At 44.1% G+C, this 10,000-nt stretch overlaps 5 non-coding genes and 19 pseudogenes across 5 annotated transcripts; all 24 read right to left on the bottom strand.

Annotated features, from left to right (window-relative positions):
• Positions 1-4,340: 4,340 nt before the first annotated feature.
• LOC142155118 (5S ribosomal RNA) lies at positions 4,341-4,459 on the bottom strand (annotated as a pseudogene).
• A 99-nt stretch (positions 4,460-4,558) lies between these two features.
• LOC142154003 (5S ribosomal RNA) lies at positions 4,559-4,677 on the bottom strand (annotated as a pseudogene).
• Positions 4,678-4,759: 82 nt separating this feature from the next.
• Positions 4,760-4,878, bottom strand: LOC142154478 (5S ribosomal RNA; annotated as a pseudogene).
• Positions 4,879-5,160: 282 nt separating this feature from the next.
• On the bottom strand, positions 5,161-5,279 carry LOC142153775 (5S ribosomal RNA; annotated as a pseudogene).
• An 82-nt stretch (positions 5,280-5,361) lies between these two features.
• On the bottom strand, positions 5,362-5,480 carry LOC142155436 (5S ribosomal RNA). The gene has a single exon (XR_012691733.1). It is a non-coding gene; the product is annotated as a 5S ribosomal RNA (ribosomal RNA).
• Positions 5,481-5,559: 79 nt separating this feature from the next.
• Positions 5,560-5,678, bottom strand: LOC142156400 (5S ribosomal RNA). Its single transcript, XR_012692467.1, has one exon. It is a non-coding gene; the product is annotated as a 5S ribosomal RNA (ribosomal RNA).
• An 81-nt stretch (positions 5,679-5,759) lies between these two features.
• LOC142153505 (5S ribosomal RNA) lies at positions 5,760-5,878 on the bottom strand (annotated as a pseudogene).
• An 81-nt stretch (positions 5,879-5,959) lies between these two features.
• LOC142154229 (5S ribosomal RNA) lies at positions 5,960-6,078 on the bottom strand (annotated as a pseudogene).
• Positions 6,079-6,180: 102 nt separating this feature from the next.
• LOC142154906 (5S ribosomal RNA) lies at positions 6,181-6,299 on the bottom strand (annotated as a pseudogene).
• Positions 6,300-6,380: 81 nt separating this feature from the next.
• Positions 6,381-6,499, bottom strand: LOC142153406 (5S ribosomal RNA; annotated as a pseudogene).
• Positions 6,500-6,581: 82 nt separating this feature from the next.
• LOC142154477 (5S ribosomal RNA) lies at positions 6,582-6,700 on the bottom strand (annotated as a pseudogene).
• Positions 6,701-6,982: 282 nt separating this feature from the next.
• On the bottom strand, positions 6,983-7,101 carry LOC142154071 (5S ribosomal RNA; annotated as a pseudogene).
• Positions 7,102-7,183: 82 nt separating this feature from the next.
• On the bottom strand, positions 7,184-7,302 carry LOC142154503 (5S ribosomal RNA; annotated as a pseudogene).
• An 81-nt stretch (positions 7,303-7,383) lies between these two features.
• Positions 7,384-7,502, bottom strand: LOC142153713 (5S ribosomal RNA; annotated as a pseudogene).
• An 80-nt stretch (positions 7,503-7,582) lies between these two features.
• Positions 7,583-7,700, bottom strand: LOC142154174 (5S ribosomal RNA; annotated as a pseudogene).
• Positions 7,701-7,781: 81 nt separating this feature from the next.
• Positions 7,782-7,900, bottom strand: LOC142154837 (5S ribosomal RNA; annotated as a pseudogene).
• A 240-nt stretch (positions 7,901-8,140) lies between these two features.
• LOC142154079 (5S ribosomal RNA) lies at positions 8,141-8,259 on the bottom strand (annotated as a pseudogene).
• An 81-nt stretch (positions 8,260-8,340) lies between these two features.
• Positions 8,341-8,459, bottom strand: LOC142153754 (5S ribosomal RNA; annotated as a pseudogene).
• Positions 8,460-8,539: 80 nt separating this feature from the next.
• LOC142153396 (5S ribosomal RNA) lies at positions 8,540-8,658 on the bottom strand (annotated as a pseudogene).
• Positions 8,659-8,741: 83 nt separating this feature from the next.
• On the bottom strand, positions 8,742-8,860 carry LOC142154373 (5S ribosomal RNA; annotated as a pseudogene).
• Positions 8,861-9,099: 239 nt separating this feature from the next.
• Positions 9,100-9,218, bottom strand: LOC142153977 (5S ribosomal RNA; annotated as a pseudogene).
• Positions 9,219-9,299: 81 nt separating this feature from the next.
• Positions 9,300-9,418, bottom strand: LOC142156380 (5S ribosomal RNA). Its single transcript, XR_012692447.1, has one exon. It is a non-coding gene; the product is annotated as a 5S ribosomal RNA (ribosomal RNA).
• Positions 9,419-9,502: 84 nt separating this feature from the next.
• LOC142155401 (5S ribosomal RNA) lies at positions 9,503-9,621 on the bottom strand. The gene has a single exon (XR_012691730.1). It is a non-coding gene; the product is annotated as a 5S ribosomal RNA (ribosomal RNA).
• Positions 9,622-9,860: 239 nt separating this feature from the next.
• Positions 9,861-9,979, bottom strand: LOC142156388 (5S ribosomal RNA). The gene has a single exon (XR_012692455.1). It is a non-coding gene; the product is annotated as a 5S ribosomal RNA (ribosomal RNA).
• Positions 9,980-10,000: the final 21 nt, after the last annotated feature.

Here is a 10,000-nt window from a genome sequence, read left to right as displayed (position 1 = left end):
TGTTTAGTTCTGTGCTGTTTAGTTCTGTGCTGTTTAGTTCTGTGCTGTTTAGTTCTGTGCTGTTTAGTTCTGTGCTGTTTAGTTCTGTGCTGTTTAGTTCTGTGCTGTTTAGTTCTGTGCTGTGCTGTGCTGTGCTGTGCTGTGTTCTGCAGTATCAGTCCAGTGGTGCTGTGTGCTGTGCTCTGTCCTTCTGAGGTCAGTGGTGCTGCTGGGTCCTGTGCTGTGTCCTGTTCAGTCCAGTGGTGCTGTGTCCTGTGCTCTGTGCTTCTAAGGGCATAGTTATTTCCCCAATATTCCCCTGTGTTTAAAAAAATAAAAAATTTTTTTTTTTATAAAATACCAAAAACTACTTTAATATTTTTTAATTACCACAAAATTTTCACAACCAATCCTGCAGTATAAGCCCATTGGTACTGCAATATTACCAAGTTCACACATTCAGCAGTAAAAGTCCAGTGGTACTGCAATATTACAAAGTTTACACATTCTGCAGTATCAGTCCAGTGGTGCTGTGTCCTGTGCTCTGTCCTGCTGAGTTCCGTAGTGCTGCTGGGTCCTGTGCCGTGTCCTGTTCAGTCCAGTGGTGCTGTGTCCTGTGCTCTGTGCTTCTAAGGGCATAGTTATTTCCCCATTATTCCCAAGTTTGTAAAAAATAAAAAAAAAGTAAAAAAAAATAAAAAATTAAAAAAAAAAAAAAATATATAATAATTATAACCAAATTTGCAAAACCAATCCAGCATTATAAGTCCATTGGTACTGCAATATTACCAAGTTCACACATTCTGCAGTATCTTGTGCTACATATAATGGAGAGCAAAAATTTGGAGGATAAAGTAGGGAAAGATCAAGACCCACTTCCTCCTAATGCTGAAGCTGCTGCCACTAGTCATGACATAGACGATGAAATGCCATCAACGTCGTCTGGCAAGCACGATGCCCAATCTCCTAGTACAGGGCATGTAAAATCCAAAAAGCCCAAGTTCTCAAAAAACAGCAAAAAAAGAAACTTAAAATCATCTGAGGAGAAACGTAAAGTTGGCAATATGCCAATTACGACAAGTAGTGGCAAGGAACGGCTTAGGCCCTGTCCCGTGTTCATGACTAGTGGTCCAACTTCACCCAAGGATCAAAGCCCTCCTCCCCCCCCTACAAAAAATTTAAGAGAGTTATGCTGTCAGCAACAACAACAAAACAGCAAAGAACTCTGCCTTCTAAACAGATGACATCACAAATCCCCAAGGCGAGTCCAAGGGTGTTGTTGGTTGTGAACCCTGACCTTCCCATCACTGTACGGGAAGAGGTGACTCCATCCAGCATTTGCAGCACGCCCTCTGCATATGCTGGAAGGATCACCCACAGTCCAGTTACAGATTTGGCTAATGAAGGTGTGAATGTTGTGCACTGGGAGGAGGATATTGATGTAGCTGGCGCTGAGGAGGATGTTGATGATTATGATGCAGACAGATACCAAATTGCATTTCTCAATTTCTATTTATATTCTAGATTATATAACGGCTGAAAAGTTTTCTGTTTTACTCCTAGTGGAGAGGGGATCTGATGCAGACAGATACCAAACTGCCTTTGTCCATTTCTTTGTATATTTGAATTGCTAGTTCTACAGTCTATGCAGGCTGCTTTATTTATATTCAACTACAAGTGTAGGGCGGGGGGGGGGGGGCATAGATAGCCACCAAAGTAACGTGGTCCATTTAATTTCACTTTCTAGCTCCACAGTCTGTGCAGCCTGCTTTTTTTTATCTTCAAAGTATTTATATTTACAAGCCTTGCAATCTAAATTAACTAGAGGTAGTGACGTGGTAGAACTCCAAAAGGCAGTTTGGAAGCCCCTGTACAAACTGGCTCTATTTTTTAACTGAGTTGTCCCCCCTCCAGTGTGTACTCGGAAAGAGTTTTTAGTGCAGCGGGGAACCTGGTCAGTGAGCGGCGAAGGAGGTTGCTTCCTCACAACGTTGAAAAAATGATGTTTATAAAAATGAATAATCAATTCCTCAATGAAGTACAGCACTGCCCTCCAGACAGTACAGAGGGACTGTGGTTGTGGAGTCCAGCGGGGACGAATTGATAATGTGTGAGGAGGAGGAAGTACACACTGTAGGGGGAGAGGAATCAGAGGTTGAGGATAAGGACGACATCTTTCCTCAGTAGAGCCTGTTTAGTTTGTACAGGGAGAGATGAATTGTTTTATTGGTGTGGGGGCCCAAACAAACCAATCATTTCAGCCACAGTTGTTTGGTAGGCCCTGTCGCTGAAATGATTGGTTTGTTAAAGTGTGCATGTCCTATTTCAACAACATAAGGGTGGGTGGGAGGGCCCAAGGACAATTCCATCTTGCACCTTTTTTTTTGGCATTATGTGACCATTCAACAGTCGTTTGCCATGTTCAAAAAGTAAAAGAAAATGCCAACAAATTCAATAAATTAAATCAAAAGTTAAAATGCCCTGTCATTATTTAAAACAAGAGGTTTTGACGTGCTAGAATTAGTGTAGTGTTAAGATGTTATAAACACTACACTTGGAAATTGGAGGAGGTAATGTGGCCCCGGTATCAAATTGGGTACCGGGGCCACCCCACTATGCAGTCCAGATACTTGTTTGGTGGAATTCCGACACGTGGAGGGTTTTTAAATTATATTGTGGCCTCGGTACCAAATTGTGTACCGGGGCCACCACACTACGCAGTCAAGATACTTGTTTGGTGGAATTCAGACCAGTTGAGGGTTTTATTATTATATTGTGTGGACCACTCTATCTATACCACACTACAACTCTATACCACTCTATTTCCTACTTTAATTCTATTTAATTCTATTTCCTACTTTAATTCTATTACTAATTAATTACCATAAAGAGGAACAAAAAAAACCAATTTTACCAAAAGTATAATATGACTTAGACTTACAAACACTACACTTGAAAGATCGTGCCTTTAAATGAAAAAGTCAGTCTTCATTGCACGACTATGTGCAAGTGCAACAGGGACATTTTTTTGGGTTTACAAAGTCAAACAATAACACTACGACCCTGTCTGTCTGGGGTCTGTCAATGACGAATTGTCTGTAGCATGTTTGGAGGAGGTATTGTGGCCCCGGTATCAAGTTGGGTACCGGGGCCACCCCACTACGCAGTCCAGATACTTGTTTGGTGGAATTCTGACACGTGGAGGGTGTATTTATTTTATTGTGGCCCCGGTATCAAGTTGGGTACCGGGGCCACCCCACTACGCAGTCCAGATACTTGTTTGGTGGAATTCTGACACGTGGAGGGTGTATTTATTTTATTGTGGCCCCGGTACCAAATTGTGTACCGGGGCCACCACACTACGCAGTCAAGATAGATAGATGCGTATCATAGATAAAGTACATTCAGTGGTGTGGGGCAAATTGAAAAATATTCAAAATGCACTGACATTATCAAAAACAAGAGGTTGTCACACGCTAAAACTCCAACATGTATATGATGGAGAGGATGGAGGAGCAGCCGTATGTGTAGTGTAATGCAGACCTGTTGAAGGTTTTTTATATATTTTATTGTGGTGCCCAGTGCCCACTCCTCTACGCAGTCCAGGTACATTTATTGGTGCGATTCATAAAAGTTCAGGGTTTTTAATATATTGTGGTGACCCACTCCTCTACGCAGTCCAGGTACATTTATTGGTGCGAATCAAACAAGTTGATGGTTTTCTTATTATATATATTGTGGTGACCCACTCCTCTACGCAGTCCAGGTACATTTATTGGTGCGATTCATAAAAGTTCAGGGTTTTTAAGATATTGTGGTGACCCACTCCTCTACGCAGTCCAGGTACATTTATTGGTGCGATTCATAAAAGTTCAGGGTTTTTAATATATTGTGGTGACCCACTCCTCTACGCAGTCCAGGTACAATTATTGGTGCGAATCATAAAAGTTCAGGGTTTTTAATATATATTGTGGTGACCCACTCCTCTACGCAGTCCAGAAAGATACCTTGTTGCAACGTTTTGGACTAATAACTATATTGTGAGGTGTTCAGAATACACTGTAAATTAGTGGAAATGCTTGTTATTGAATGTTATTGAGGTTAATAATAGCCTAGGAGTGAAAATAAGCCCAAAAACTTGATTTTTAAACTTTTTATGTTTTTTTCAAAAAAAATCCGAATCCAATACCTTAAATCCGAACCGAGACCTTTCGTCAAGTGTTTTGCGAGACAAATCCGAACCTCAAAAATAACGAAAATCCGGATCCAAAACACAAAACACGAGACCTCAAAAGTCGCCGGTGCACATCCCTACTCAAAACCAGCATTGAAGGAGGCCGGAACAAGAGAGAAGAAAAAAAGGCCTACAGCACTTAGTATTCCCAGGTGGTTTCCCATCCAAGTACTAACCAGGCCTGGCCCTGCTTAGCTTCCAAGATCAGACGAGATTAGGCTTGTTCAGGGTGGTATGGCTGTTTCAGGGTGGTGTGGCTGTAGGTATCGGTTTTCTATTGACCTACATCTCTTATACATCTCAAAACCAGCATTGAAGGAAGCCGGAACAAGAGAAAAAAAAAAAGGCCTACAGCACTTAGTATTCCCAGGTGGTCTCCCATCCAAGTACTAACCAGGCCTGGCCCTGCTTAGCTTCCAAGATCAGACGAGATTGGGCTTGTTCAGGGTGGTGTGGCTGTAGGTATTAGTTTTCTAATGACCTACATCACTTATACATCTCAAAATAAGCATTGAAGGAAGCCGGAACAAGAGAGGAAAAAAAAAAGGCCTACAGCAGCTGGTATTGCCAGGTGGTCTCCCATCCAAGTACTAACCAGGCCTGGCCCTGCTTAGCTTCCAAGATCAGATGAGATTGGGCTTGTTCAGGGTGGTGTGGCTGTAGGTATTGGTTTCCTATTGACCTACATCTCTTATACATCTCAAAACCAGCATTGAAGGAAGTTTGAACAAGAGAGAAAAAAAAAAGGCCTACAGCACCTGGTATTCCCAGGTGGTCTCCCATCCATGTACTAACTAGGCCTGGGGCGGCTTATCTTTCAAGATCAGACGAGATTGTGCTTGTTCAAGGTGGAGTGGCTGTAGGTATTAGTTTCCTATTGACCTACATCTCTTATACATCTCAACACCAGCATTGAAGGAAGCCAGAACAAGAGAGAAAAAAAAAAGGGCCTACAGCACCTGGTATTCCCAGGTGGTCTCGCATCCAAGTACTAACCATGCCCAGCCCTGCTTAGCTTCCAAGATCAGACGAGATTGGGCTTGTTCAGGGTGGTGTGGCTGTAGGTATTGGTTTTCTATTGACCTACATCTCTTATACATCTAAAAACAAGCATTGAAGGAAGCCGGAACAAGAGAGAAAAAAAAAAAGGCCTACAGCACCTGGTATTCCCAGGTGGTCTCCCATCCAAGTACTAACCAGGCCCGGCCCTGCTTAGCTTCCAAGATCAGATGAGATTAGGCTTGTTCAGGGTGGTGTGGCTGTTGGTATTGGTTTTGTATTGACCTACATCTCTTATAATCTCAAAACCAGCATTGAAGGAAGCCGGAACAAGAGAGAAAAAAAAAGGCCTACAGCACCTGGTATTCCCAGGTGGTCTCTCATCCAAGTACTAAACAGGCCCGGCCCTGCTTAGCTTCCAAGATCAGATGAGATTGGGCTTGTTCAGGGTGGTGTGGCTGTAGGTATTGGTTTCTTATTGACCTACATCTCTTATACATCTACAAACCAGCATTGAAGGAAGCCAGAACAAGAGAGAAGAAAAAAAGGCCTACAGCACCTGGTATTCCCAGGTGGTCTCCCATCCAAGTACTAACCAGGCCTGGCTCTGCTTAGCTTCCAAGATCAGACGAGATTGGGCTTGTTCAGGGTGGTGTGGCTGTAGGTATTGGTTGCCTATTGACCTACATCTCTTATACATCTCAAAACCAGCATTGAAGGAGGCCGGAACAAGAGAGAAGAAAAAAAGGCCTACAGCACCTGGTATTCCCAGGTGGTCTCCCATCCAAGTACTAACCAGGCCTGGCCCTGCTTAGCTTCCAAGATCAGACGAGATTAGGCTTGTTCAGGGTGGTATGGCTGTTTCAGGGTGGTGTGGCTGTAGGTATCGGTTTTCTATTGACCTACATCTCTTATACATCTCAAAACCAGCATTGAAGGAAGCCGGAACAAGAGAGATAAAAAAAAAAGGCCAACAGCACCTGGTATTCCCAGGTGGTCTCCCATCAAAGTACTAACCAGGTCCGGCCCTGCTTTGCTTCCAAGATCAGTCGAGATTGTGCCTGTTCAGGGTGGAGTGGCTGTAGGTATTGGTTTCCTAATGACCTACATCTCTTATACATCTCAAAACCAGCATTGAAGGAAGCCGGAACAAGAGAAAAAAAAAAAAGGCCTACAGCACCTAGTATTCCCAGGTGGTCTCCCATCCAAGTACTAACCAGGCCTGGCCCTGCTTAGCTTCCAAGATCAGACGAGATTGGGCTTGTTCAGGGTGGTGTGGCTGTAGGTATTGGTTTTCTAATGACCTACATCACTTATACATCTCAAAATAAGCATTGAAGGAAGCCGGAACAAGAGAGGAAAAAAAAAAGGCCTACAGCAGCTGGTATTGCCAGGTGGTCTCCCATCCAAGTACTAACCAGGCCTGGCCCTGCTTAGCTTCCAAGATCAGATGAGATTGGGCTTGTTCAGGGTGGTGTGGCTGTAGGTATTGGTTTCCTATTGACCTACATCTCTTATACATCTCAAAACCAGCATTGAAGGAAGTCGGAACAAGAGAGAAAAAAAAAAGGCCTTCAGCACCTGGTATTCCCAGGTGGTCTCCCATCCATGTACTAACTAGGCCTGGGGCGGCTTATCTTTCAAGATCAGACGAGATTGTGCTTGTTCAAGGTGGAGTGGCTGTAGGTATTAGTTTCCTATTGACCTACATCTCTTATACATCTCAACACCAGCATTGAAGGAAGCCAGAACAAGAGAGAAAAAAAAAAGGTCCTACAGCACCTGGTATTCCCAGGTGGTCTCGCATCCAAGTACTAACCATGCCCAGCCCTGCTTAGCTTCCAAGATCAGATGAGATTGGGCTTGTTCAGGGTGGTGTGGCAGTAGGTATTGTTTTTCTATTGACCTACATCTCTTATACATCTAAAAACAAGCATTGAAGGAAGTCGGAACAAGAGAGAAAAAAAAAAATGCCTACAGCACCTGATATTCCCAGGTGGTCTCCCATCCAAGTACTAACCAGGCCCGGCTCTGCTTATCTTCCAAGATCAGACGAGATTGGGCTTGTTCAGGGTGTTAAAACTGTAGGATTTGGTTTTCTAATGACCTACATCACTTATACATCTGAAAACCAGCATTGAAGGAAGTCGGAACAAGAGAGAAGAAAAAAAGGCCTACAGCACCTGGTATTCCCAGGTGGTCTCCCATCCAAGTACTAACCAGGCCCGGCTCTGCTTAGCTTCCAAGACCAGATGAGATTGAGCTCGTTCAGGGTGGTGCGGCTGTAGGTATTGGTTGCCTATTGACCTACATCTCTTATACATCTCAAAACCAGCATTGAAGGAGGCCGGAACAAGAGAGAAAAAAAAAAGCCTACAGCACCTGGTATTTCCAGGTGGTCTCCATCCAAGTACTAACCAGGCCCAGCCCTGCTTAGCTTCCAAGATCAGACGAGATTGGGCTTGTTCAGGGTGGTGAGGCTGTAGGTATTGTTTTCCTATTAACCTACATCTCTTATACATCTAAAAACAAGCATTGAAGGAAGCCGGAATAAGAGAAAAAAAAAAAAAGTCTATAGCACCTGTTAGTCCCAGGTGGTCTCCCATCCAAGTACTAACCAGGCCTAGCCCTGCTTAGCTTCCAAGATCAGACGAGATTGGGCTTGTCCAGGGTGGTGTGGCTGTAGGTATTGGTTTCCTAATGACCTACATCACTTATACATCTCAAAACCAGCATTGAAGGAAGCCAGAACAAGAGAGAAAAAAAAAAGTACTAACCAGGCCCGCACCTGCTTAGCTTTCAAGATCAGACAAGAGTGGGCTTGTTTAGAGATGTGTAGCTGTAGGTTTTGGTTTCCTATTGACCTTCATCTCTTATACATCTAGAAACCAGCATTGAAGGAAGCCGGAACAAGAGAGAAGAAAAAAAGGCCTACAGCACCTGGTATTCCCAGGTGGTCTCCCATCCAAGTACTAACCAGGCCTGGCTCTTCTTAGCTTCCAAGATCAGACGAGATTGGGCTTGTTCAGGGTGGTGTGGCTGTAGGTATTGGTTTCCTATTGACCTACATCTCTTATACATCTCAAAACCAGCATTGAAGGAAGCCGGAACAAGAGAGAAGAAAAAAAGGCCTACAGCACCTGGTATTCCCAGGTGGTCTCCCATCCAAGTACTAACCAGGCCTGGCTCTGCTTAGCTTTCAAGATCAGATGAGATTGGGCTTGTTCAGGGTGGTGTGGCTGTAGGTATTGGTTTCCTATTGACCTACATCTCTTATACATCTCAAAACCTGCATTGAAGGAGGCCGGAACAAGAGAGAAAAAAAAAAGCCTACAGCACCTGGTATTTCCAGGTGGTCTCCCATCCAAGTACTAACCAGGCCCAGCCCTGCTTAGCTTCCAAGATCAGACGAGATTGGGCTTGCTCAGGGTGGTGTGGCTGTAAGTATTGTTTTCCTATTGACCTACATCTCTAATACATCGAAAAACAAGCATTGAAGGAAGCCGGAACAAGAGAGAAAAAAAAAAAAGGCCTACAGCAACTGGTATTCCCAGGTGGTCTCCCATCCAAGTACTAACCAGGCCTGGCCCTGCTTAGCTTCCAAGATTAGACGAGATTGGGCTTATCCAGGGTGGTGTGGCTGTAGGTATTGGTTTCCTAATGACCTACATCACTTATACATTTTAATACCAGCACTGAAGGAAGCCAGAACAAGAGAGAAAAAAAAAAGTACTAACCAGGCCCGGACGTGCTTAGCTTTCAAGATCAGATGAGATTGGACTTGTTCAGGGTGGTGTGGCTGTAGGTATTGGTTTCCTATTGACCTACATCTCTTATACATCTCAAAACCAGCATTGAAGGAGGCCGGAACAAGAGAGAAAAAAAAAAGCCTACAGCATCTGGTATTTCCAGGTGGTCTCCCACTGAAGTACTAACCAGGCCCGGCCCTGCTTAGCTTCCAAGATCAGATGAGATTGGGCTTGTTCAGGGTGGTGTGGCTGTAGGTATTGTTTTCCTATTGACCTACATCTCTTATACATCTAGAAACCAGCATTGAAGGAAGCCGGAACAAGAGAGAAGAAAAAAAGGCCTACAGCACCTGGTATTCCCAGGTGGTCTCCCATCCAAGTACTAACCAGGCCCAGCCCTGCTTAGCTTCCAAGATGAGATGAGATTGGGCTTGTTCAGGGTGGTGTGGCTGTAGGTATTGTTTTTGTATTGACCTACATCTCTTATACATCTAAAAACAAGCATTGAAGGAAGCTGGAACAAGAGAGAAAAAAAAAAAAAGGCCTACAGCACCTGGTATTCCCAGGTGGTCTCCCATCCAAGTACTAACCAGGCCCAGCGCTGCTTAGCTTCCAAGATCAGACGAGATTGGGCTTGTCCAGGGTGGTGTGGCTGTAGGTATTGGTTTCATAATGACCTACATCACTTATACATTTTAAAACCAGCATTGAAGGAAGCCAGAACAAGAGAGAAAAAAAAAAGTACTAACCAGGCCTGGACCTGCTTAGCTTTCAAGATCAGACGAGATTGGGCTTGTTCAGGGTGGTGTGGCTGTAGGTATTGGTTTCCTATTGACCTACATCTCTTATACATCTCAAAACCAGCATTGAAGGAGGCCGGAACAAGAGAGAAAAAAAAAAGCCTACAGCACCTGGTATTTCCAGGTGGTCTCCCATCCAAGTACTAACCAGGCCCAGCCCTGCTTAGCTTCCAAGATCAGATGAGATTGGGCTTGCTCAGGGTGGTGTGGCTGTAAGTATTGTTTTCCTATTGACCTAC

This window comes from Mixophyes fleayi, chromosome 4 (genome assembly GCF_038048845.1).
Source record: "Mixophyes fleayi isolate aMixFle1 chromosome 4, aMixFle1.hap1, whole genome shotgun sequence".
NCBI classification, from domain to species: domain Eukaryota; kingdom Metazoa; phylum Chordata; class Amphibia; order Anura; family Limnodynastidae; genus Mixophyes; species Mixophyes fleayi.
Note: the sequence above shows the minus strand (reverse complement) of the source record. Positions and strands in the feature narration are given on the sequence as shown.